The sequence below is a fragment of the Schistocerca gregaria genome, chromosome 8, assembly GCF_023897955.1.
Source record: "Schistocerca gregaria isolate iqSchGreg1 chromosome 8, iqSchGreg1.2, whole genome shotgun sequence".
Lineage (NCBI taxonomy): Eukaryota > Metazoa > Arthropoda > Insecta > Orthoptera > Acrididae > Schistocerca > Schistocerca gregaria.
The window spans coordinates 352,600,693-352,628,185 of NC_064927.1; the positions used below are offsets into that span (position 1 = coordinate 352,600,693).

General features: G+C 42.5%; 1 protein-coding gene across 1 annotated transcript in view; it reads left to right on the plus strand.

Moving 5' to 3' along the window:
- The first annotated feature begins 1,593 nt into the window (after window positions 1–1,593).
- LOC126284307 (RYamide receptor-like) overlaps window positions 1,594–27,493 on the plus strand; it is a 1,455,467-nt gene continuing 1,429,567 nt past the window's right edge. Inside the window, exon 1 of the mRNA XM_049983138.1 lies at window positions 1,594–1,702. The gene's annotated coding sequence lies outside the window, so the exon portion shown is untranslated. The remainder of the gene's footprint in view (window positions 1,703–27,493) is intronic.

The window sequence follows — 27,493 nt, forward strand, 5'->3', positions numbered from 1 at the left end:
TGGTAACACCACGTCTCAAATGTTTCCATTTTCTTCTGTTCCAGTCCATGCTCACTAGCATACAGCGCTGTGCTCCAAAGGTACATTTGTAAGTAGACTGTTTAGGTTTTTATATTGATAACGCCACGTAGCGCTCTGTATAGAAATCACTGGCTGTGCTGTGTGCAATCTGTGGCTGGTTTGCATTGTAGTTGCCTATTGTAGTGTTGGGCAGTTGGCTGTTAACAACGCATAGAGCTGCACAGTTGGAGGTGAGCCGCCAACAGTGGTGGATATGGGGAGTGAGATGGCGGAGTTTTGAGAGCGGATGATCTGGACAGAGACAGTAAATTTCTAAGACTGGGTGTCATGAACTGATATATATATTATGAATTTTGAACACTATTAAGGTAAATACATTGTTTGGTCTCTATCAAAATCTTTCATTTCCTAACTATGCCTATCAGTAGTTAGTGCCTTCAATAGTTAGAATCTTTTATTTAGCTGGCAGTATTGGCGCTCGCTGTATTGCAGTAGTCCGAGTAACGAAGATTTTTGTGAGGTACGAATTCACTAAAGGTACAGGTTATTGTTAGTCACGGCCGTTTTTTTGTAGGGATTGCTGAAAGTCAGATTGCGTTGCGCTAAAAATATTGTGTGTCACTTTAGTGAATGTCTGAGTACGTTCAGTTTTGCTCAGCTGTTTGAAAATCAAATAACGTTGGGGTTTATCAGCACAGTAATTCATTAATTTTTCTAAGGGGACGTTGCACATTCTCTGAAATTTTTTCCTCACATTAAGGCCTGTGTTTGATGTTATTAGACTTCTCTTGGCTAGGAATGCCACTTTTGCCACTGCTAGTCTGCTATAATGTACTCATTGATCGTCACGGGTTATTTTCCTGGCTAGATATAAGAACTCAACATCACTTACTTTGTGAACTGGTGTTAGGTTTATCGCTCTTCTGATTTCTCCTACTTCTCACTTCTTTCGCCTTTCTTCAATTTACTCTCAATTCATATTCTGTACTTCAACACATCCTGTAATTCTTCTTCACTTTCACCAAGGGTAGCAAAGTCATTTGTAAATCTTATCGATATCATTTCTCTCTAAATCTTAATCCCACTCTTGAAACTTTCAATTACTTCCCTCACTGCTTCTTAGATGTATAGATTCAACAGTAGGGGCCAAAGACTACATTCCTGCCTTACAACCTTTTTAATCCAGTCTCATTGTTCCATATTCATTTTTTACACATTTAGAGTTGTCCGTCTTTCCCTGTTGGTTACCTCTGTTTTGCTCTCCTTTCCCTGACTATTGACGAAAACTCCTGGCGGACTCTGTATACTGACCTTTGCGTGTATTGGTGCACTTATAAAGTTAATGCAAATGTGTCCTAGAATTCCGTTCTCTTAGTCTGCTGGTCTGGCCTTGCACATTCTTCTCATTTACGAAATCTCGGGCACGGTTTTCGGCGACGCATTCCTTGTCGCTCCGGAATCCCATTACGCCTGGTCGGACGCGCATCTGAGGCGCGAGCTAGCTTCCCGGACCGGCCGCCTGGCGGCTCTGCCAGCAACAGTGCTTGGCGCCTACCGCTGGCTGTTGCGCTCAGTGCGGCCTGCGCACCCGCCACGTACGGAGGGCTGCCTAGACACAGGCGCAGACGCGCACCAGTCCCCCTCCGGCTGGCCGCGCGAAATCCACGCCGTCTGTGAACAGGTAGGCGGCAGCGGTTGGCTTGTTTTACAGCGTTCTCAGTTCCTCTCCATGAGACCATATGACCGAAGATTTAAACACTAGACAATAAAATTTTTGTCCACAAGTGGTTTTGTTTGGCCTGTTTGTGAGGTATCCGCTGATTAAGGAAAAATAAAAAATGAGAATATATGACAGTTCTGTGTGTTGTGGACGATCCAAAGTAATAAGTCTATTTTCTCCATTATAGTAAGAATGATACTGCATGACAGTTATGGATTAACTAACTTCAGACAAACTGATACAGGTACTTAGTTCATAAACGAAGCTGCTCAGAACGATATGAGAACGCAGCTTCTCGCGGCGACATTCTGTGCAAAATATTTACCAAATTTTTGTATGTCAAATTTGTTTGAATTCTCAAGCATCCAACGACAGCCTCTATTGTTATTGTCACGAGTCAACTGTCAAACTAATGCTCCGAGTAGTATTAACGTATGTAGCTGATCAAATTTGTCATGCAAACGTCGCGAAGTCACAGAACTTCTATATGATACCAGTGGTTGAGTCAATGTCTGTGATACCTCAAAACTAGCAGCGATGCTTATTATCGTTATTATGGAAGATGATATGCTGGTTGTTCCTCTGTACCCTTTCGTTATTAATTGGTCTTTTACTATGACGATGAAGTCCTGACTATGACGAGTACGCAAAAAATATGACATGGGAATAAAAGCGAGTTACATTTATCCAGGTACAGACGGTTGTATGCGATTGTATGACACTGTATTAATCCGCAAACGTCCTTATAACCACGATATTTTTCAGTTCATTCATATTTAAGAAACAGTTCAACAAATGAATTAATTTCTGAAATACATTTAGTAAGAAAATAATTTATTGAAGATTAAAATTTAAATAACTTGTGTCAATGTGACTGCGGGTATCAAAAGAAAACAGTATATTTCAACACTGACCAGTTTTATTTATGTTGCACTCAAGATGGAATTATCATGGCATGGCAATAAAGTATCTATAGTTGTGACATTTAGTCAGTACGGATATAATGGTATTTCAGTTACTGTATATAAAATATTACATGACTTCCAGTTTAGAGGGGTCTCATTACATGAACAATGGCTGTTAACGATTCCGTTACCCTTCTCGGGACGTCAAGTATTGTTGTAAGACTGCATCACGCTAGGCATTCACCTTGTGTGAAGTTGACGACACATTGTAAAGCTTCCGGGACTTGATATGGACAATTTATTTCTTCAGGAAATTTTTTTAAATTTCCTGTACAACGTCATTGTTAACTCCAAAAAAAGATATGAATAGTAGATGAGTAAGTTTCAGGCAATTTGCGAAGATTTACATTTGAATATTCAATCAGCAACCAGGAAGATGGTTTATAATTGTTGTCTTCATACGTACACGATACTAAAATGAAAAATTTGTACAACGTTTGTACTTTGATGCAGCCATTGTAATTGTCGTTCATAGCACTGCAGCAGGTCACGTAGAGCACCACATATACGCGAAAATATTTTATTGTATGAACGAAGCGTTCCAGATGACTTTTTTATTACAACGGAGTTGCAACAACGTGTACCAGCTGACGCTGGTGGAAAAAAACAGTCCTCCCGCACTGCATTTTAAATCTGTAGATACGCTAATACGGACGAAACGTATAATGAAACTCGATAAAATTGCCAGTTAGACTTTTGTTCATAAAATAATGCAAGATTACTTCCATTTAATGGGAAACAATGCCGCGGTTCTGTGAATATGTTTTATTCCCCTAACGTAATTTGGGAATATAATGATAGCCTACTGCCCACTCATTTCACCATGAACTATGTTTGTTTTTCATAATTACTAATAAAAGAGAAAAACTGAGCTGCAAGAAACTTTCTTGTCCGTTGTGTGTTGTCCTTTAACCTGGGTTACTTACCCTTCCGCTAAAAGATTAGAACATATTCGTCTGTTATTGTCTGTTCTAATTGACCCTACTATAATTCTCTTATTTATTTTTCTGCCGCCAATGTTGTGTTACAAGTTAAAAAATGTGATACATTTTGTTTCTTCGGACATCTTCATAACGTGGCAATTCAACAGATTTCTTTTTATTCAGGTGTTGCTGAACCAGTTTTTATTGTAGTAATAACAGGTGTCGAGTACCTATTGTGATCGCTGCTCGCATATAAGAATATGCCTGACTTCAGAGTGACGGTAAACGCATGTATAGAAAGTTGAAGTATGATTGATAACCTTATCGTTTCAAATATTGTGCTCACTTAACGGTAGTTCGGTAGGAAAACTGTTGACAGCGACAAATACTTTGATAAGTATATTATGAACATATGATGAAGTTTACACAACGAACGCGTGTTATTAGGGATACTACTAGTACATATTAACAAAGACTCTGCGTTAAAGGGTAAGTGTATGCTCTACGGTATAAAATTATCACTTACAGATGGACGTGCTGTATTCTTTATGTTTTTAATTTATTTTTTTAACTTTCCATTCAGTCATTTCAAAAGTGAATTTACGTCTGCTCTGTAGTTTTCATTGTGTGACTTCTTCCTTTTGCTTATTCGGCAATACCTTTTTATTAAATAACAATAACGTATAATTGTACCTGTCGAACAGTTACGCCGCCGAGACATATACAGTACATTGAATGAGTGGCGTAGAATCACAGACGTTTGTTTCGAAGGGGCAGTACGTCGTTATGAGGGTGTTTTGCGTGCAGCGTTAATTTCTAATCTGGGAAACCCGACCTCCCGCACTTCCAACGTATTCAAACGAAAGCTCGTTCCTGAAAACTGAACGCATTAACGCCCTCAACTCCAACAGGTCGCCACCACACTGTCGGGACGTAATATGAACAAGAAGGTAGCCTTATGTGAGGAAATAGAAGGGAATTGCGAGGTCTTAACTCTGCGTTTATTCCATCGCTCTGACGTGAGTATAACATGCCGATTGTACATCAAGCTTAAGTACCCTAAGCATACGACGAGTCCTGAAATCATTATTGATACCCTCGCTGTAGCCAGCTAGTAATTAGCTATCCTGTCACGTATGTTAGCAACCTCACGGTATACCATCGCAGACTCCTTGCAATGTCAGCTTCATTTGCTGGTCATCCAACTTTGCCTCGTTCTTGCAAGAGATAAAATTGTTCTGGTCAATCCTATGGAATTTGGGCGTTTGGATCGTTTGTGTGCCAACAGGGTTAAGGTCCCGTTATGCTGCCTCTCTCTCCCCTTATCTCGGTGGAGCGTGGAGGAGGTTGCTTTGGGCTTGGCGGCTTTTGGCCAGCCTGTGGCGTTTTAAATTCTGCACTTTTACTCGCAGCAGCACGGAGTCTGACTCGAGTTATGCAACGGTAAGCGATACGGACATTTACAACGCTCTTGCGACTAGCAGTCCGCAGGCACATTTGCCGTCTCATTCTCACCTCACCATCTTGTCGTCTGCAATATTCATACAACAATTAGTACCATTTAATTAACGTAATAAACATTCCGTTACAACGGGAAAAAGTTTTTAATGGAATGAAAACTTTTTATAGTGTTGATGAACATCATTGGAAAGGTAGATAGAAAATTTATTCTGTTCCACAGTAATCATGTGATTGCCTGTGATCTTTGTGAAACACCAATATTAGAATCGGGCTAAAATGACTTAAGCAAACCAAGGAGTGAGTAAATCGTGGTAACCGTACTCTTTATGAATCATGATATTTCCGTACTGTTTAGCTGTTTCAACAATTTTCTAATAGCATCTTGGCAAAAAAAAATAAATAAATAAATAAAACAACCAACACAGTTATCGTACAAAACAAACTGCTATCTATACCTCCGCATCACTAGTCCACGAAACAGCATAGAGTAGAGGACGCAATATACTTAGTAATCCTATTTTCTTTTTCTTTCTTTTCTTTTTTTCCTGTCCCAATCGCGGAAATATTATGCCTGAAAAGGAAGCAGTAGGATTCTTGGTTCGAAGTGATACGTGTCTTCCTAAGATTTATACACCTACATACGTACTTCACAAGCCAAAATAGAGTGCATGGTGGAGGGTACTAAATACTGCTACTAGTCATACTCTTTCCTGTTCCACTGGAGAAAAGAAAAGGCTGTGCATATGCCTCTGTACGAGCCCTAATTTCTCTTACTTTGTCTTCATTGTCCTTAAGCGAAATTTACGTTTGTGGCAGTGGAACCGTTCCACAGTTACAAAAGGCAGTTGACAAAATTTTCTGAATATTGTTTCTCGAAAGGATCGTCATCTTTCCTCCAGATATTTCCTTTTGTGCTCACAGAGCATATTCTGTAAAAAGGCGTGTTAATCGAACCTACTGATAACAAATCTAGCAGCACACTACCAAATTTCTTCGATCTTTTCCTTGAATGCGATCCGGTCGCGATCCCAGGCGCCCGAGCAGTATTCAACAGTGGGTCGCAATAGTGTTGTAAACGTGATCTCGTTTATAGATGAGCTATACGTTCCTAGAATTCTTCCAGTAAGCGGAAGTCGGCGGTGTTAGGTGCTTGTTCCACCTCATATCGCTTTCTAGCGTTATGCGTAGGTATTTGATCTGCGTGACTGTGTCAAGTAGCACGCCATTTGCAACGTATTCGAACATTACACGATATTTGCATTAACTTACACTTCTATACATTTAGAGCAAACGACCGTTCATCGCAGTCAATATAAGTTCGGTCTAAATCATCCTGCTTTCTGCTACAGTCACTCAACCATTAAACGTTCCCATACATTCCTGATCACACTATCCACCGGATCCTTTCGCACATCCGTGGGGCACTCCTTGTCTCTAAACAACATTCTGAGTTGTATTACTTACGAAGTGTTCGAGCGACTCACTTAGCTGACAAACATGTCAGTATGAAATTACCTTCGTTAACAGTCTGCTGTGGTGTACTGTGTCGAATGATTCTCTGAAACCTAGGAATACGTAGTCTCCTTGTTGTTCTTTATCCGTGGTTAGCAGGATATCGCGCGAGAGTTTGCACACAAACTGAGATACGAATTAGTGATGCTTAATAAATCCGTGTGGATTTTTGGCCATATGCTTTTCTATCTCAAGGGCAGAATAAGACTCTCCGTAATGGATAAGTCCTAAATTGTAGGGTGTCCTACTTGTCGAGTGTTTTTGAGACGCTCTGTCGCTCACAAACTGCTTACGAAACGTGCAGTTTTCTTTCTATCACCTGCGTTGTGTTACTCGTTGAGCGAGGATTTATCAAGGGAATATCTTTGGTGGATATCAGTTTTATAAGGAATTTCTTTCGAATTTCATTATGGCATATATCGCTCAACGTCCACGCTTGTGTAGTTTCTCCTTAAATCACAATGGACCGAGAGCTACAGATGAAGTGTTGCATTGATATAGGTGTCTGATATCAATACCTGAGACGAAACTGTATCCTGAATGTGCAACTCTACAAACTCCGTACAACTACGGCACAGTTACAGTCCACCTGAGCAACTATACGTAGATAAAGGATTTGGGGTGTCATAATCACAATTTGTGTGTTAGAATAGAAAAAAAATTCTGCAGAATAGTGATACACTTTAATGTCAGTTCTGCCGTTTCTGAAGATTGGTTGTCGGACCAGTGGCTGATAGTACTACTGAAGTAAAAGGTAATAGTATTTAACGGAATCGATATGCGCTGATGAGCATAAACATTATCCACGCCTGGTGGGATTTCCGGTACGTGATGCGGTATGGAAAGTATATAAGTAGAAGGGAGATGAACAAGCAATCATTCTAGGGACGACAAGGGCAGCAAATCGGGAAATACAGTCACACAAAATGGTCATGGTCCAGCGCCGGTGGAAGAGAGCTTCCAGACACGGCAGAGCTGCTGGGCTGTTCGCGTTGTGCTGTTGTAAGCATTTACAGATAGCGGTTGAAGTAAGGGATACGGTGATGGGCGTCAATGCGTCATCATCATGTGACGTGGAGATCGGAGGTTTGTCCGCCCTGTGTAGCAGGATAGGTGATTATATCTGACGTATCTGACGACAGAGAACAATGCTGGTGCCAGCACAGGTAACTCGTAGCTCTCTGTTCAGCCGTTCCTCCTATACCGGCCGACACGAAAATAGGCACCTCACGGTCATCTCACAATCTTACAGCGTTGTCAGTCAGTGAAAGTAACAAGTGATTGCAAAAAATCCTAAGAAAAATATTTTAAGTCTAGAATATGAAGGAGTAGATTTAAAAAAAATCTTTACAGGTGCTACGAAAAAAATAAAAACTAACATTACAAGAAATTTTGAAGACAAATAATTTTTTACCGCAACCAGTGGAAAAATGGAACCACATTTGAAGTAAAACGATAATATATGAGCGTTCTCAAAAATTGTAGAAGCAAGTGATACACATTTTACTGAAAAAATATAAGAGTGTTCGAGATCAAAAGTAAAATACTATAAGCTGTGCGAAACTCTTCCTCCAGTGCAACGAAAAATGTCATCGCTGATGAATTTAACTTCTGTTGAATCTTGTGAAAACTTCCAGCGAGAAAATTTTTAAGAAAGCTGTATAATTAATTTTAGTATTATCTCAGACATCATTATTGTATGGTGTCACGCATGAATGAGTTTGATTTACGAGAAACCCCGCGTGCAACAGCGCGCGACGATTTGGATGTCGCCGCCACCAGTTCCGACGCATAGAATATTAATTACCTCCCAAAAAAAATTTCTTGTTGCTCTTACTGACCCTTCGTCACTGCATCCATCTCCAAATTCGGCGATATACAGTACAGAAAAGAGTGCTGTAGGTATATTGACGCCAATATTTCCTTTGAAGTAGAGCAAATTGAATTTGTGCGTAGGGTTATGTTAAACTCAAGGTTTATCGAAGTATACTACAAGACTATTGGCCACAGCACGCAGTAATTGCATTGCACAGAGAATTTAGTTCGTGCTGTTGTACTTCCTCTACTTTGCGTTAGAATTTTCATCCATCATTACAGTTTCTGAATCAAAAACCACGTGAGCACAGAAGGCAAAAAACGGAGGTCTCTATGCCAGAGCAATTAATATTTTCGAGGAGATCTCTCTGTCAAATACTCTACAATGTCATAATATGTAAGTATATTTCCACATATAAATTTTTTGTTAAAATCGTCAAATTCCTTAGATTTCGATTTTTATTTACATCCCTTTCTAGGAGAATCAAAACATGTGGTCACATCTAGAGATTCTGCCGATGTTACTGTTAATAAGGAATACTGTACATTCGGAAATACAAGACCTTTTGCTGTCTTATAAACTTGAGAGAAATATATATTATTCTTGGCTTTTTCAATGCGAGCCACATCAGTAAGAAACATCAGTACATTCGGTACGACAATTTTAGTTGTTCTCTACTATTTTTACGCACACCGTACAGAGTAAATCTGTACATAGTCGTCGAGCAGGATGCGCAAAACTGTAGACCTATATCTGTGATGTTGATCTGTAGTACAATTTTAGAACATGTTTTTTGCTCGCGTATCATGTCGTTTCTGGAAACCCAGAATCTACTCTGTAGGAATCAACATGGATTCCGGAAACAGCGATCGTGTGAGACCCAACTCGCTTTATTTGTTCATGAGACCCAGAAAATATTAGATACAGGCTCCCAGGTAGATGCCATTTTCCTTGACTTCCGGAAGGCGTTCCACACAGTTCCGCGCTGTCGCCTGATAAACAAACTAAGAGCCTACGGAATATTAGACCAGCTGTGTGGCTGGAGTGAAGAGTTTTTAGCAAACAGAACACAGCATGTTGTTATCAACGGAGAGACGTCTACAGACGTTAAACTATCCTCTGGCGTGCCACAGACGAGTGTTATGGGACCATTCCTTTTCACAATATACACTCCTGGAAATGGAAAAAAGAACACATTGTCACCGGTGTGTCAGACCCACCATACTTGCTCCGGACACTGCGAGAGGGCTGTACAAGCAATGATCACACGCACAGCACAGCGGACACACCAGGAACCGCGGTGTTGGCCGTCGAATGGCGCTAGCTGCGCAGCATTTGTGCACCGCCGCCGTCAGTGTCAGCCAGTTTGACGTGGCATACGGAGCTCCATCACACTCTTTAACACTGGTAGCATGCAGCGACAGTGTGGACGTGAACCGTATGTGCAGTTGACGGACTTTGAGCGAGGGCGTATAGTGGGGATGCGGGAGGCCGGGTGGACGTACCGCCAAATTGCTCAACACGTGGGGCGTGAGGTCTCCACAGTACATCGATGTTGTTGCCAGTGGTCGGCGGAAGGTGCACGTGCCCATCGACCTGGGACCGCACCGCAGCGACGCACGGATGCACGCCAAGACCGTAGGACCCTACGCAGTGCCGTAGGGGACCGCACCGCCACTTCGCAGCAAATTAGGGACACTGTTGCTCCTGAGGTATCGGCGAGGACCATTCGCAACCGTCTCCATGAAGCTGGGCTACGGTCCCGCACACCGTTAGGCCGTCTTCCGCTAACGCCCCAACATCGTGCAGCCCGCCTCCAGTGGTGTCGCGACCGGCGTGAATGGAGGGACGAATGGAGACGTGTCGTCTTCAGCGATGAGAGTCGCTTCTGCCTTGGTGCCAATGATGGTCATATGCGTGTTTGGCGCCGTGCAGGTGAGCGCCACAATCAGGACTACATACGACTGAGGCACACAGGGCCAACACCTGGCATCATGGTGTGGGGAGCGATCTCCTACACTGGCCGTACACCTCTGGTGATCGTCGAGGGGACACTGAATAGTGCACGGTACATCCAAACCGTCATCGAACCCATCGTTCTACCATTCCTAGACCGGCAAGGGAACTTGCTGTTCCAACAGGACAATGTACGTCCGCATGTATCCCGTGCCACCCAACGTGCTCTAGAAGGTGTAAGTTAACTACCCTGGCCAGCAAGATCTCCGGATCTGTCCCCCATTGAGCATGTTTGGGACTGGATGAAGCGTCGTCTGACGCGGTCTGCACGTCCAGCACGAACGCTGGTCCAACTGAGGCGCCAGGTGGAAATGGCATGGCAAGCCGTTCCACAGGACTACATCCAGCATCTCTACGATCGTCTCCATGGGAGAATAGCAGCCTGCATTGCTGCGAAAGGTGGATATACACTGTACTAGTGCCGACATTGTGCATGCTCTGTTGCCTGTGTCTATGTGCCTGTGGTTCTGTCAGTGTGATCATGTGATGTATCTGACCCCAGGAATGTGTCAATAAAGTTTCCCCTTCCTGGGACAATGAATTCACGGTGTTCTTATTTCAATTTTCAGGAGTGTATATAAATGACCTAGTAGATAGTGCCGGAAGTTCCATACAGCTTTTAGCAGATGATGCTGTAGTATACAGAAAAGTTGCAGCATTAGAAAATTGAAGCGAAATGCAGGAAAACCTGCAGCGGATGGGCACTTGGTGTAGGGAGTGGCAACTGACCCTTAACATAGACAAACGTAATATAATGCGAATACATAGAAAGAAGGATTCTTATATGATAGTGGAGCAAACACTGGTAGCAGTTACTTCTGTTAAATATCTGGGAGTATGCGTGCCGAACGATTTGAAATGGAATGATCATATAAAATTAATTGTTAGAAAGGCGGGTACCAGATTGAGATTCATTGGGAGAGTCCTTAGAAAATGTAGTCCGTCAACAAAGGAGGTGGCTTACAAAACACTCGTTCGACCTATACTTGAGTATTGCTCATCAGCGTGGGATCCGTACCAGTTCGGGTTGACGGAGGAGATAGAGAACATCCAAAGAGGAGCGGTGCGTTTCGTCACAGGGTTATTTGGTAACCGTGATAGCGTTGCGGAGATGTTTAGCAAACTCAAGTGGCAGGCTCTGCAAGAAAGGCGCTCTGCATCGCGGTGTACCTTGCTCGCCAGGTTTCGAGAGGGTGCGTTTCTGGATGAGGTATCGAATATACTGCTTCCCCCTACTTTTACGTCCCGTGGAGATCACGAATGTAAAATTAGAGAGATTCGAGCGCGCACGAAGGCTTTCAGACAGTCGTTCTTCCCGCGACCCATACGCGACTGGAACAGAAAAGGGAGGTAATGACAGTGGCACGTAAAGTGCCCTCCGCCACACACCTTCGGGTGGCTTTTGGAGTATAAATGTAGATGTAGATGGAAATTCTGCATTTGTGAGGACTGAAGGAAGTGGGTGTGACCTTGAAGTGTCTACATTCGTAATGGCCATTCTACATCTGCATCTACATCCATACTCTGCAAGCCACCTGACGGGGTGTGGCGGCGGGTGCGTTGAGTTCTTCCTTCTATTCCAGTCTATTATTGTTCGTGGAACGAAAGATTGTCGGTTATGCCTCTGTGTGGGCTCTAATCTCTCTGATTTTATCCTCATGGGTTTTTCGCGTGATATACGTAGGAGGGAGCAATATATTGCTTGACTCCTCGGTGAAGGTATGTTCTCGAAACTTCAACAAAAGTCCGTATCGAGCTACTGAGGGCCTCTCATGCAGAGTCTTCCACTGGAGTTTATCTATCATTTCCGTAATGCCTTCGCGAGTACAAAATGATCCTGTAACGATGCGGGCTGCTCTCCGTTGGATCTTCTCTATCTCTCTTATCAACTATCTGATACGGATCACACACTGGTGAGCAGTATTCAAGCAGTGGGCGAAAAAGTGTACTGTAACTTACTTCCTTTGTTTTTGGGCTGCATTTCCTTGGGATTCTTCCGATGAATCTCGGAATGGCATCCGATTTATCGACGATTAATTTTATATGGTCATTCCATTTTAAATCACTCCTGATGCCTACTCCCAGATAATTAATCGAATTAACTGCTTCCAGTTGCTGACCTGCTATATAGTCGCTAAATGATAAAGGATCTTTCTTTCTGTGTATTCGCAGCACATTACACTTGTCTACAATGAGTTTCAGTTTTCATTCCCTGCATCATGCGTCAATTCGTTGCAGATCCTCCTGCATTTCAGTACGATTTTCCATTATTACAACCTCTCGATATACTACAGCATCATCCGCAAATAGAGTCAGTGAACTTCCGATATTATCCACAAGGTCATTTTCATATATTGTGAATAGCAACGGTCCTGCGACACTCCCCTGCGGCACACCTGAAGTTACTCTTACTTTGGAAGATTTCTCTCCATTGAGAATGACATACTGCTTTCTGATATCTAGGAACTCTTCATTCCAATCACATAGTAGGTGTGATAGTCCATATGCTCTTACTTTGTTCATTAAACGACTGTGGGGAACTGTATCAAACGCTTTCTGAAGAAACACGGCATCTACCGAGGAACCTGTGTGTGCCATTCCAGCACCTTATATCCTGACGTCTTAACCAGTATCCTAATGTACTAACCCTTCTTCGCCTTGGTTCGAGATGTTTCCTCGCTGAGTCTGTGGACAACTTACCTTATCAGAGTTTTTAATTTTCATCATCCGTCTGTTACATCGCATCTCAAACCCTTCAGTTGTCTTCTTTCTCGATTTTACCCCAGTCCATGAATCACTTACTTACAAAACTATGTTCCCGAACATATTTCCCAGATACTTCTTCCTCAAGGCTGATGTTTTACACTGCTCTGACTTCTTCTTGCCTATGCTACCTGGCTTCCTGTAGCCTCCTTATTTCCTCCATCACGCGTTCTTTTGTTTTCCAGATACCAGCATTCCTTTAGTTCTTCTGTCGAAGAGTCCCAAATTTTAAGGCTTAGTTCATAGATATTCACAGTTCTGCTACCCCTCATTACTGTCGTCTTTCTTTGCTTCACCTTCAGTCAGATTTTTTGTACACAGTCTATTTTTCTCCCCTTGAAAAAGTCCCGTCATTCTTCCCCGCAGTCACTGTGTATATTAATGTCGCCAGCGGACCTTGTGAATGATATCCTCATACCGATGAGCAATTTAACGAGTGCATCATAATATTCTTCCCACCACAAGTTACAAGATGGCTAGCGGTGACAGCAACATTACACCTCTCATCTTAAGTATTGATCGTTTTCTAGCTTCCGACGTTTTCTTTCGGGCAGAGCGTTAACAACGCCTTTTTCAATCTGACGTTATTGGGCCACTTCTGAAAATAATATACATTCATACGGTTTTTCAGTCTGATACAGAAATCGACTTTTTAAAGCACAGTACTCATATTTAGTTTCCTGCAGTTAACCGCTAAATTACAAACCAACAACGTCTTAAAATGGCTCTGAGCACTATGCGACTTAACATCTGAGGTCATCAGTCCTATATAACTTAGAAATACTTAAACCTATCTAGCCTAAGGACATCACACACATCCATGCTCGAGACAGGTCTCGAACCTCCGACCCTTGCAGTCGCCTGGTTCCGGACTGAAGCGCCTAGAACCATTCGTCTACCGCGGCCGGCCAAAAACGTGTTCGCTAGAGAAATCAAATGTATGTGAAATGTTAGACACCAGAGCAAGTGTGAGATATTTAGATCACTACACCAATTACAATACTGGCGACAAAAAATTATAGTATAATTACGTTTGTAGGTGTGGTGTCAGATGTTGGGTCGTAGCTGAAGTTACTCGCTTAGTATGCATTGTGCGGATCGGTGCCGCGTCTCGGTGTGAGCTTTGCCATAGTAACTACCAATAAATTCATCTTGTTTTGTTTCTTATAGAAAGAAGGAAGGAATATTACAGCGTAACGTCACGTCAGCAGCGTGGTCATTAGAGGCCGACCGCCAGCTCGGATTGCACAAAGGGTGGGCAAGCAAATCGGTCGTGCCGTTTTCAAAGGAACCATTGCGGCATTTTCGTTGAGCGATTTAAGGAAATCACGGAAAATCGAAATCCGGATGGCTGGACGTGGATCTGAACCGTCGTCCACCCGAATGTCACTCCACTCTGCTAACTACTGTGCCGCCTCTGTCCGGCTGATTTTTATCGTACTATCAGATGTGAGGTGAGCTTACTGTAGTTCTGTTGCTATTCACTATTTTTATTTAAACTCACGCCCGCTGCTGACATGTATAGGTGCCATTAATGCGAAACACACGCATTTATGCTCATAGAACGTAAATCTGTTACCTGTAGCGGTGGCCAGTTATTGAAGATTCACTCAATTCACTGCACGTAAACGAAAGGTCTTAATCTCGCATCATTTATTCTACCCGATTGCCGTGTGCTGCCTTTCCATGAAAAGAGTAGCCCATCGATGTTTGCCTGCTTGGCTCTCCATTGCAAACCTTTTCACGCCCTGCAATGAGTATTCGCGCTCACGTACGGATCTTTGATACATCGCTTGCCTCACAGCTGAATTCCTGACAATTTTGTCGATGAATGCCCGCGCCTGTCAATTTTCGTGCATTCAGGAAAAATCCGCCCACTCATTTCCACTCTTCTTCTCAGTACAAAATTCTGTTCATGTTTGTTGACGTGCGTCGTCGCACACATTGAATGAAACAGCCTGTAATATAACATTTCACTTGGTCCGTAAAAAGTGTACCACCTATCCATTAACTTATGGTCGGTAATAACAAATAATTATAAATATCTGTTGTAAATCTGGAAACGTTTGCTCTACGGAATGACAATATATGTAATTCATTCATACGCTCTTTTTGAGTGTATAGCTATTGATTTACGTGGCGGAATGGAAACTTTACAGAAGATCGTACGAATGAAAGTGTTTTGTCAAAGAATAGTAGGGAAAATGGAATGGTTTGGCGAAGGTTTTTGATGACGCTTAGAGATTCTTAGGCAGTTTCGTGTCAGCTACAGCGATGGAAGGATAATTCATTCTCACTATTCGAAACAAATCTGAATAGTCGGCATTGGCCGAACGGTACGTGAGACTAAAATCAGGTACGGCGTGAAGCGGGGTTGTTCATTGTTACCACTGATATTTAAAATGTATGTAGAAGAGACGAAAGTGGAAAAAAGAACTACCTCGATGTGAAAGTTATTTGTACCGAACAGATGATCAGAAGGATGCGTTTTGCTGAACAAGTGAAACTGTCGCTCAATGTGAATAGCGGCTATGCCCATTGCTTAATCAAGACGAACGAGTACGGCCTAATTGCTGTGATGCACACATAAATAAATAAAAATATACGGAGATAATGGTGTGTGCCCTATGTGGTCATGCTGAACGCCTAAAAGTTTGCATTCTATTGAACAGCTGCAGAAATTTTGCTGTTTCGAGAGTAGAGCAGATACGGAAGATATATATAGGAAGTAGGCAATTCAAATAATGTCAAATAGGAAACACTTTCCTACATTCCTGCACCTGACGGTGGCCTAAGAAACCGAAAGCCAATTCCTGACAAAATAAATATTATTATGGAGACATAAGGCAAGTTTTCTCATTTAATGTTGTCATGTTTTGACAGTCATGAACGGGAAATTCAGTTTACTTTACAGCAAAGATTGCAAAGGGCTAACTATAAAATAAATATCTCCTACCATCTAAAATATTAACGTTGGGACCAAAAAATGATTAGGTATATTTAATAAAGCATAAGATTTCTTTCTTAACTTGTTCGTTGATTTGATTTTTAGTTTCAACATCTCTGGTTATGTGATTGTACTCTAATTGCATATTTTAATTCATGGAATCAGTGTCTCACACAGGTTCAATGATTGACGGTTGCCGGCCGGTGTGGCCGTGCGGTTCTAGGCACTTCAGTCTGGAACTGCATGACCGCTACGGTCGCAGGTTTGAATCCTGCCTCGGGCATGGATGTGTGTGATGCCATTAGTTTAGTTAGGTTTAAATAGTTCTAAGTTCTAGGGGACTGATGACCTCAGATGTTAAGATCCAGAGTGCTCAGAACCATTTGAACCATTTGAATTCGATTGTCGGTTCTTCAGTAGTTCGGTTGTTGTCAACTAAGGAAGATGTGATTGGTACCTAACAATGTGATTGGTATCTAACACGCCAGACTGTGCGAGCTGTCTTCAGCTACATGACTACTCTACAACTCAGACTTAAGTGTTCGAAAGTCTACTCTCGAAAGCACATTGTAAAAATAAACACGATTCCATGTGAGATATCTGTTTTATTCTTATGGCCATTTCTCTTTATTTAGAACAGAGTCAACATATTTTACGTTCTAGGGGAGGTACTTTCTTTTGATGATTGTTACAGCAACGTGCTTACCATATCGTGACAGTCTCTCGCCTGTTACTCTTCTCTGAAACTTCCTCATTTCTCCGTCAATCATACCTGTTAAGAAATGCATACCGAGCAGCTGTACTCCAGAAGACGACTGGCAAACGTAGTTTAGACAGTCTCTTTAGTCCTAAGTGTTTTGTCTATAAACCCGGTCCTTGGTTTGTCTTCCCAACTAAATTTTATGTGACGGATCCAATTTAAATTTATTTTCAAAAATAATCATCGGTCTTCTAACTGGTTTGATGTGGCCCGCCATGAATTCCTGTCCTACGCTAACCGTTTCGCCTCAGAGTAGCATTTTCGCACTGCGTCCTCAGCTATTTGTTGGATGTATTCCAGTATCTGTCTTCCACTACAGTTTTTCCCCTTTACAGCATCCTGTAATGCCACAGAGGCTATTCCCTTATGTCATAGCACACCCATCGTGTTGCTGTCCCTTCTTCACCTCATTGTTTTCCATATGTTCGTTTCTTCCCAGATCCTACGGAGAAACTCCACATTCTCTACCTTATCATCCACTTAAATCTCAGTACTCTTCTGTAGCACCATATCTCTAGCACTTTTATTCCCTTCTGTTTCGGATTTCCTACTGTCCATGATTTACTTCCATACAATGCTGTGCTCAAAACTTACATTTGTTATAGTAGTCTTCTCTTGAGAAGAAATGTTTGCATTTCACTGTACTAGTCTTCTTTTTATGTTCAAATGGTTCAAATGGCTCTGAGCACTATGGGACTTAACATCTGAGATCATCAGTCCCTTAGAACGCAGAACTACTTAAACCTAACCTAACCTAAGGATATCACACACATTCATGCCCGATGCAGGATTCGAACCTGAGACCGTAGCAGTCGCGCGGTTCCGGACTGAAACGCCTAGAACCGCTCGCTCAGCTTTTTATGTGCTCCTTGCTTCGTCCATCACCGATAAGTCTACTTCTAAGATAACAGAATTCCTTTACTTCCTCTACTTCGTGATCAGTTTAACATTAAGTTTCTCGCTGTTCTCATTTATGGTACTCTCATTACCTTCGTTCATTTCCTGGTTTACTCTCAATCCATATTCGGTACTCCTTAGACGGTTCATTCCATCCAACAGATCCTGTAATTAGTTTTCACGTTCACCGACGATAGCAATGTCACCAATGAATCGTATTATTGATATTCTTTCACCCTGAACGTCACTCCCAATCGCAAACCTTGCTTTTATTTCCGTCATTGAATGATAGGTGTAGAGATTGAAAACTAGGGGCGAAAGATAACAATCCTGTCTATCATCCTTTTTAATCTGGGCGCTTCATTCCTGATCTTACAATTTTATTTTTCTCTCTTGGTTCCTGTACTTACTGTATATTACCCGTCTTTTCTTTACCTTACCCCTTCTGTGGGTTGCCTCATTCTCGTTAACATAGAGTACCTAGGAAGCTATTTTCTCGGATAGCTAGGCAACAATTCAAACAAATCGTATTAATGGAGTTTATTGCAATAAGTTAAATTGACAATACTTAACTTTACCTTTATACAAGCAATTGGCGACATGCATATAATCAATGTCCTTCGCTTTATACAATTATCATGCAAGCAATTAATGTAGAAAAGAAGTCATAGCTAAATCGTTTGGATCACAGCTTGTCTTCTATTGTGACTCTTCTAGTGCGGGCGAGGCTAGCTGGAGCGGCTCTTATATTCTCTTCCTATACGTGCCGGTCCTGTGGAGGTGTCGTCCACGTCAGCGTTCTATTCTCAGACGTCGTCTTGCAGCCTTCTCTGGGATTTTTCTAGCTCGAAGAATCCTATGGGCATGTCTTTATTTTTCTTTAGTTTTGTATTCATTATCAGAATTTGTGTAGCCTGTATTCATGAGCTGTTAATCCGATTGCGTGATAGTTCTTGCACTTATCGAACCTTACTATCAGCGAGATTGTGTGAACGATATTTTTCCCAAAGTGCGATGGTACGTCGTCAGTCTCATAGACTCTATAATACGACTTGAATAGTCGTTTAGTTGTCACTTCCACAATGACTTTAGAAGCTCCTGTGGAATTTTACCTATAAGTTCTGCTAGTTTGATCTCAAGTCTTCCAGAGCTCTTTTAAATTCTCGTTCTATTAGTAGATCCCTTATGTCATCAATATCGATTCCAATTCCTTCTGCTATTATGTCATCAGAGAAGTCCTCCACGTAGCAGAAGCTTTGAATTTACTCTTTCCACCTTCCCATTTTCAATTCTGCGTTTAAAGTGGAATTCCAATTCTGCTTTTAAAGTTTTCATCCTTTCTTTTAATTTGACCGAAGTTCGTTTTGACTTTTCTATATTCTGAAGCCGTCCTTGCGGCAATCTTTTGTTTTTCGATTTCTTCACATATTTCTTGCAGCCATTTCGCCTTGGCTGTCTCTTTCTCACAGCCATTTCGCCTTAACTGCCCTGAATGTGCTGTTTTTTTTAGCTCCTATGTGATTTGTATTTCTGTTTCGTGTCTTTTTTTGTACTTCCTATTATGGCCGATTTGTTGAGTTATTTCATCTGTTACGCAAGGTTTCTTCTCATTTACTTTCCTCGTACCAATATTCGTCTGACCTTTATCTGTGATTGCCCTTTCAACTGAACTCCTTATTCCGGTGTTCCTTATCTCACCATCCACACGCTGGGCGAGCTCCAAACGTCTCTCGTCATTCCTAACAGTTTAAGTTTACTACTCCTTCCACACTGACTCTGTCGGATGATTCTGTTACACTTTAGTCTATTTCTCGGCGTTATTGACTTGTCATCTAATTCTATATCTGTACCTGGATACGCCTCACAATCAAATATCTAATTTAGGAATCTCTGACAATGACGTAATCCATCTGAAATCTTCTTTGAGTCTCCGGATCTTTGAACAGAGTATTTTCTGTCACCATCCAAAATTTATTGCAGAATTCAATTTCCCTTTCTCCTACTATTGTCAGACCCATATCCTTCCACAAACCTATCTTGTGTTCCTTGCCTTACTACCTCGTCCCAATCCCCCACGGCTATTAGAATTTCAATTGCCTGTTGATACTGAATTATCCTTTCAATATCCTCACATACTTTCTCTAACTTTTCATCGCCTGATTTCAGCGACGGAATGTGTACCTGAACTAACGCTGTCGGCATTGGTTTGCTGTTGCATCTGATGAAAACAGCCGTATTACCGAACCGTCGTTCTCTCGTTATTCCATTTTCTGTGCCTGTTGATATTATCCTGTATTCGTCTGCCAAGAAATCCTTTTTTTTTTTCCATTTCACTTCACTGACCCCCATAACATGTAGACTGAACCATATCGTTTCCCTTTTCAGATTTTCCAGCTTTCTCTTTAGGTTCACAATTCTGTTATTCCATTCTCAGACTACTAGAATGCTATCCAGTCGTCTGTTTATTTTATCTCTGTCTCATGGTCACCTGCCCTTTTGCATTTCTCTGTCGGAGATCCGAAAGGGGGATTAATAAACTCCTCTTAGAGCTGGCCAGCGGATGCTAATACATCCGGTAGTACCACAGATCTCAGCGAACAGTCGGAGCCCACCTGGAGGTGGACTCTCTTGCCTTGAGTACAGCTAGTGAGCAGATCAAATTGACTGGCGAATAAATCGAATCTTCCGACTAGGACGCTCTCTCCGGCCGTCTACCGCTGTCCATCATGCGACGAGGAACCGGATGAGAGGGATATTGAACCAAAGACAGAACAAGAATACTGACGGTGTGCGGCCTAAAATACTACATTTTCCTACTGCCTGGAGGAACAGTGACCGATACACTTAGAAAAAAGTCTGTGATTTAGTTTATAGTAGTAATTTTCGTTTCTAATAGCTACTCGCTAGTAGTTTCGGTACACCGTACTATACTCGTGCCAGCCCAGGCACGCAGTCGTCACGATCGCTGGTCTGTCAAAAACACCTACTTTTGACGGACCGACTTGGAAAGTGAGCGTAACGATTGCATGACAGAAAATTGAATGGTGTTGTTTACCGAAATTACTAGCCAACAGGCAAAATAGAGGAAAATTATTACAACAGACAAAGGCAAATACTTTGTTGTAATATACGCACCAGGAAAGTGAGAAGTAGATGAGATGAAATGTAACTTGTCGGTTTGATTTCAGTGATTACAAAATCAAGTCATACATACATACATTAATGCTTGTTCCATGGATCATTACTACGAGATTTCGTAATGACGTGGAAAGTGTCGCTTTAACATAAGGTTTCTTTACACTAATTAATTAATTATTTTTCTATTTTACAGTTGCTACTTAATATCTAAGAATTTATATATTGAGTAGAAAAAGTTGTCATTCAGAAATTTTTTAATTTGCTTTTAAATGTTGGCTGGCTTTCTGTCAGACTTTTAATACTATTCGGAAATTGACTAAAAATTTTTGTGGCAGAATAATTCCTCCCTTTCTGTGCCAAAGTGAGATTTAATACATAGTAGTGAAAATCATCCTTTCTTCTAGTATTGTAACTATGCACTTCCCTATTATTTTTTGAATTGGGGTGGGTTATTAATAACAAATTTCGTAAGTGAATATATGTATTGTGAAGTTACTGTGAATCTACGGAGTTCCTTAAATAAATGTCTGCAAGGACATCTTCGCTGGGCTCCAGCTATTATTCCGATTACACTCTTTTTTGCAATGAATACTTTCTCTCTTAATGAGGAATTTCCCCTAAATATGCCATATGAAAGCAGTGAATGAAATACGCATAGCAGGCTAATTTACTGATACGTTTATCACCAACATTTGCAATAACCCTAATAGCATAAGTAGCTGAACCTAACCGTTTCAGCAGATGATCGATGTGTTTCTTCCAAATCCATTTCTCACCATTGCACACACCCAGAAATTTTGAGTATTCTGATTTAGCAACAGACTGCCGTTAGTAGTCTATATTTATCAAATCTGCAAGGGAATTGGCAATATGAGATCCTTATCATTATGAAGTTACATCCCCAATGGCCTGGAGGCATATGCTGTTTCGGTTGAGAAGGACGTCTAAAGCCACTTGTCTCCTCTCTGATTCACACCTGATGCACTGATCCATGATACCTTGTATTCGGGCCATGGGACAGAGTTGAAATCCGATCTAGGGTAACACATCTTCTATCGAAGACGGATCTGGGGACCTGCATACCAATGGGGGTAATTCAGCATCATGAAGACTGTTAGTAGAGACACGTGTCACGAGCGGACGAGTGTTGTGCTGTTGAAAAATGGTATCCTGATACTGTTGCCTAACACCTGCCGACGCAGTATGTCCGTGACGTACAGCTGTTGAGGTCTTTCAGTCACTACCAGCCGTCATTTCCGATCATACCCCCTAGCTCCTCACCCCGTGACACCAGGAGTAACGTGACAATATCTCTATAGAACGTCAGGTCACCGATGTACTCGATAATGATTGTCATCCGGGAGAGTGCAAGGCTGCGGTTCATTGCTGAACTCACTGCCACACAGTTCATCAGCCGCCCATGATGTCTAGGAACAGCACCACTCTGCAAGGAGTCATTTGTGATGTGGTATTATGCCTATGCTTGGGTCGCTAATATCGAAGTCGGGCTGCTGCCAGTCTCCGACAAAAGGCGCAGGATGACATAGGGTATTGGAAGAAGTACATTACTTGTTATGTCTGCCTCGATAGAGGAGTAGCCAGTAGGGCAGAATGCCATGCAAAGGAGTCAGGATTCGATTCCCTGCTAGATCGAAGATTTTTCTCCACTCAGGGAATAGGTGTTGTCTTCATCATTATCATCTCATTACCATCGACACGCAAGTCACCCAAGTGGTGTCACCTAAAAAAACGTGCACCAGGCGACCAGTCTACCGGACGGGAGGGCCTACCCACACGACACTTCATTCCATTACTTGTTATCGGATTTGAGGCACAGACATGAAGGGGGGTTGTGTTTAGTGCACAATTTTTCCGCCCTTTGTTGTGGTGGCAGACGTGGTCAACCGGAACCTTGGCGAATTGTATACCAGCCTCCACGTTCCAGTGCAGTCTACCATCGGGCCACTATAACATCGGAATGCCTTGAAGTCTCGATGTTACATGACCAAATTCACACCAATAGTGAAGCCGCTTTCAAATTCTGTAATGTTCTGATAACAAAGTAGCTACGTGTTCTGCACTTTCGTTAACATCTGACACTGTTCTTGTACCTACACTAAAGACAAGCAGCACTTATGTACTTTGCTGGCCATTCTAACTGTCACAAAGAACTTCAGCTTTTATCATTTAATGAAATTTATTCCTGGAATTCAACTGAACTGTCATGAATTTGCTTTGGGCCTTTGTCCCGTGGCAACGAGGGGTCGGCCCTGTTAATATGAATTTGGCGATTTTAGTATCAGAGGGCGGCTGGATTCCCTTCCTGTCGCCACCATGTACCCCCTGGGGCCAAAGTTAATGTACCCCACCTGTCTGCGTGTGATGTAAGCCATGAAATGGGGCGAAGGTTTTTCAAATGTCTGCGAGTCATGTAATTAAGGCGGGACTTGGGAACAAGCCTGGTATTCACCTAGTGAGATGCGGAGAACCGCCTAAAAATCCGTCAGGCGGATTTGATCCAGGGCCGGCGCGCCGACCCGAGTCCAGGAAGCAGCACTTTAGCTCCCTCGGCTAACCTGGCGGAATTCAACTTAACTGTAATATAGTTATAAATGGACTACACGAAGACTTCGCGAAGCATTCAACCATAAGTCATCATGCTGCCATCCAGGCTAAACAACACACTCTGCACGTGGAGAGAAGATAACTGAGGTCGGCGACCACCGAGTGAAATACTGTACCAAGAATCTACATTGCGTTGGTGCAAGTGATCATGGAAGTGTGGACTTTAAGAAGTTACAGTGATGGATGGAATTACTTGCAGTAGTGGAAACGCTGTTGGTGTGCTGTCCGACACCTAAGGAATCCAGCATACCTTAGCTGCTGACCGCGGTAGTATGAGGGCGGATCCAATAGCAGAGACAACCATCTACAAGTTAAATGCACCAAAATAAATCAACAAACAGAACAAATCGAATTCTGTAGCGTTTGAACCTGGTTAACTGGTTAGGGATTTAATATATATAATGTGCGTGTAAAATTGTCAGAAGTAAACGATTATAAATAACTTATTACTATCCAAGGAAATGATTTGTATGGCATATTTTGGCTTTTCATAAAATAAAATGAAGAAGAATAAATAAACGAAATACATTAATCGACTATATGCGGAACTGGGACTGGCACTCTGACTTCTTGTTTATCGTGAGTGGTAGCCTCACCACTACTGCTGGACCGACACAGACTTGCATGTCACGTGCCTATCTATTTATTCTCATAGATTATTAATCAGTTAGTTCAGATTAACCTAATCTGATCATTTACAAAACGCCGATGATATGTACATGTACGATGTTATGTTGAAGTCTTCTGGTGTTTCACTTGTTTTGCTAGGCAGTATACTTTATGTGTAGTACACGTGAACGGATACACTAAAGACTACAGAGATTCGAGAATTACAGAAGTGCCTTATCTGAGAATAAAGGTCTGTAAAACGAAAACAATGAAACTGTGGATATATCAAAACTGAGTGTGAATGTGTGGCGATTGTTTGAAAGCACCAGGGACCAAATATAAAAGATTTTAGCAAGTAGAGCAGCGTGCGGACACAGGTGAAGGAAAATATAAACATTTCACAGTCAGTTAAAACGACGACAGAAAGATTACTGTAGAGATGAGTGACAATAGAAATTTCGATGTACGAAAAGAAAAGCGTTGAATACGCTCCATCTGGAGCTCTACACTTGTTCAGCAGTGAAATGCCTCACCGAGAAAAGAGAAGCTCTAAGACGATATCGTTGACGTAACGTGGTTCCAAAGTCTGCAAGGGTCAGGCATATTTTGGGGCGGGGTCGGTCGTCTGCGTTCTCTCTATCACTTATCGGAAGTCCACCTACCTCGATATGCTTATTTCCATCGTCCCTTCACTCTGCAGTAGCAGATATGTGTTAGGCAGTGTACAGCAGCGTTGATGCATCCACTACCTAACACCTGCCATACACAGACCGCGTAACTTGTCAGTCAGTCAGTTCCTGAAAGTTCATATTTAAAAAATCGCGCATTCGGAGGATGGTTTCTATTTGCAGAAAGAATTTAAAATTAGATTGACTCTGCTTTTTATTCATATGGAAACACATGAAATGGCGATCAAGTCCGTATTTAATATGGTAATGCTCTGTCATTCAAACTTCACTGTCTGTACAAAATACATTCCTGGAAATTGAAATAAGAACACCCACCGTGAATTCATTGTCCCAGGAAGGGGAAACTTTATTGACACATTCCTGGGGTCAGATACAGCACATGATCACACTGACAGAACCACAAGCACATAGACACAGGCAACAGAGCATGCACAATGTCGGCAATAGTACAGTGTATATCCACCTTTCGCAGCAATGCAGGCTGCTATTCTCCCATGGAGACGATCGTAGAGATGCTGGATGTAGTCCTGTGGAACGGCTTGCCATGCCATTTCCACCTGGCGCCTCAGTTGGACCAGCGTTCGTGCTGGACGTGCAGACCGCGTCAGACGACGCTTCATCCAGTCACAAACATGCTCGATGGCGGACAGATCCGGAGATCTTGCTGGCCAGGGTAGTTGACTTACACCTTCTAGAGCACGTTGGGTGGCACGGGATACATGCGGACGTGCATTGTCCTGTTGGAACAGCAAGTTCCCTTGCCGGTCTAGGAATGGTAGAACGATGGCTTCGATGACGGTTTGGATGTACCGTGCACTATTCAATGTCCCCTCGACGATCACCAGAGGTGTACGGCCAGTGTAGGAGATCGCTCCCCACACCATGATGCCGGGTGTTGGCCCAGTGTGCCTCGGTCGTATGCAGTCCTGATTGTGGCGCTCACCTGCACGGCGCCAAACACGCATACGACCATCATTGGCACCAAGGCAGAAGCGACTCTCATCGCTGAAGACGACACGTCTCCATTCGTCCCTCCATTCACGCCTGTCGCCACACCACTGGAGGCGGGCTGCACGATGATGGGGCGTGAGCGGAAGACGGCCTAACGGTGTGCGGGACCGTAGCCCAGCTTCATGGAGACGGTTGTTAATGGTCCTCGCCGATACCCCAGGAGCAACAGTGTCCCTAATTTGCTGTGAAGTGGCGGTGCGGTCCCCTAAGGCACTGCGTAGGATCCTACGGTCTTGGCGTGCATCCGTGCGTCGCTGCGGTCCGGTCCCTGGTCGACGGGCACGTGCACCTTCCGCCGACCACTGGCGACAACATCGATGTACTGTGGAGACCTCACGCCCCCCTTGTTGAGCAATTCGGTGGTACGTCCACCCGGCCTCCCGCATGCACACTATACGCCCTCGCTCATAGTCCGTCAACTGCACATACGGTTCACGTCCACGCTGTCGCGGCATGCTACCAGTGTTAAAGACTGCGATGGAGCCCCGTATGCCACGGCAAACTGGCTGACACTGACGGCGGCGGTGCACAAATGCTGCGCAGCTAGCGCCATTCGACGGCCAACACCGCGGTTCCTGGTGTGTCCGCTGTGCCGTGCGTGTGATCGTTGCTTGTGCAGCCCTCTCGCAGTTTCTGGAGCAAGTATGGTGGGTCTGACACACCGGTGTCAATGTATTCTTTTTTCCATTTCCAGGAGTGTAGTATAACTCGAAAAGCAGCCAGAATTTTTGCACGTCCGACCCGACTAATTTTCATGTTATACCTGATACTGATCGACAACTATTCGCAGAGTTAAACATTCGGTCGTTCCAGTGGTGTTCTTCTAAAGAAGTGCTCGTCAAAGTATGTCATGCAGAATTGTTACTATGACCACAAAGTTCACACGTTCATAACTCTCCAATTATTTAATTTAGAAACACCATACGTTCATTAAAATTTTCGCAACTCCAGTCGCTTGAGCCACGAGGTATTCTAACCGCAATTAACTCACTATTTCTTCATTTTTCAGAGTATTTTTACGGAGCTGTCTAATATGGTGTTATCCGGAGAGCAGTTTGCAAGCGACTCTCTCGAACTTTCTACCCACTGCCCACTCCACTATATTCGCGGGGTAACAGCTCAATTCTAATTGGCTGTTTATCTAAACAACCAATCAGAATATTCCTTCTACATCACTCTCGCAGCAAAACTTGCCTTATCCAATCAATAATCTGATAGTAATTAAACTCATTAAAACTTCAATTTCTAATATATTATTTAATCAAAATCAGCGAAGCACGAATTATTCTCCGAATTGATAAATAAATTTATTCCATCTCTAACTTTAATTCTGATGGCTTTTATACAAAATCAGGCTCACTCCGACATACGTCATATGAATCATGGTTGCACCATAACTTTCCCACGGTCTATTTGTACAAGGTTCTATGAAAATCACATATTAAGTTGTAACGTATGACCCACATACACTCTCTCAATCATTCTTAAGCACTCACACAACAAAGTATAATCAAGTAATAATTTTTACCGATTGTTGTATTATGTAATGTACAGTGATTAGAGTTTTGAAAAGAAAATACTAATTAATTGATTTTATACACTGATAAATTTTTAATGGCT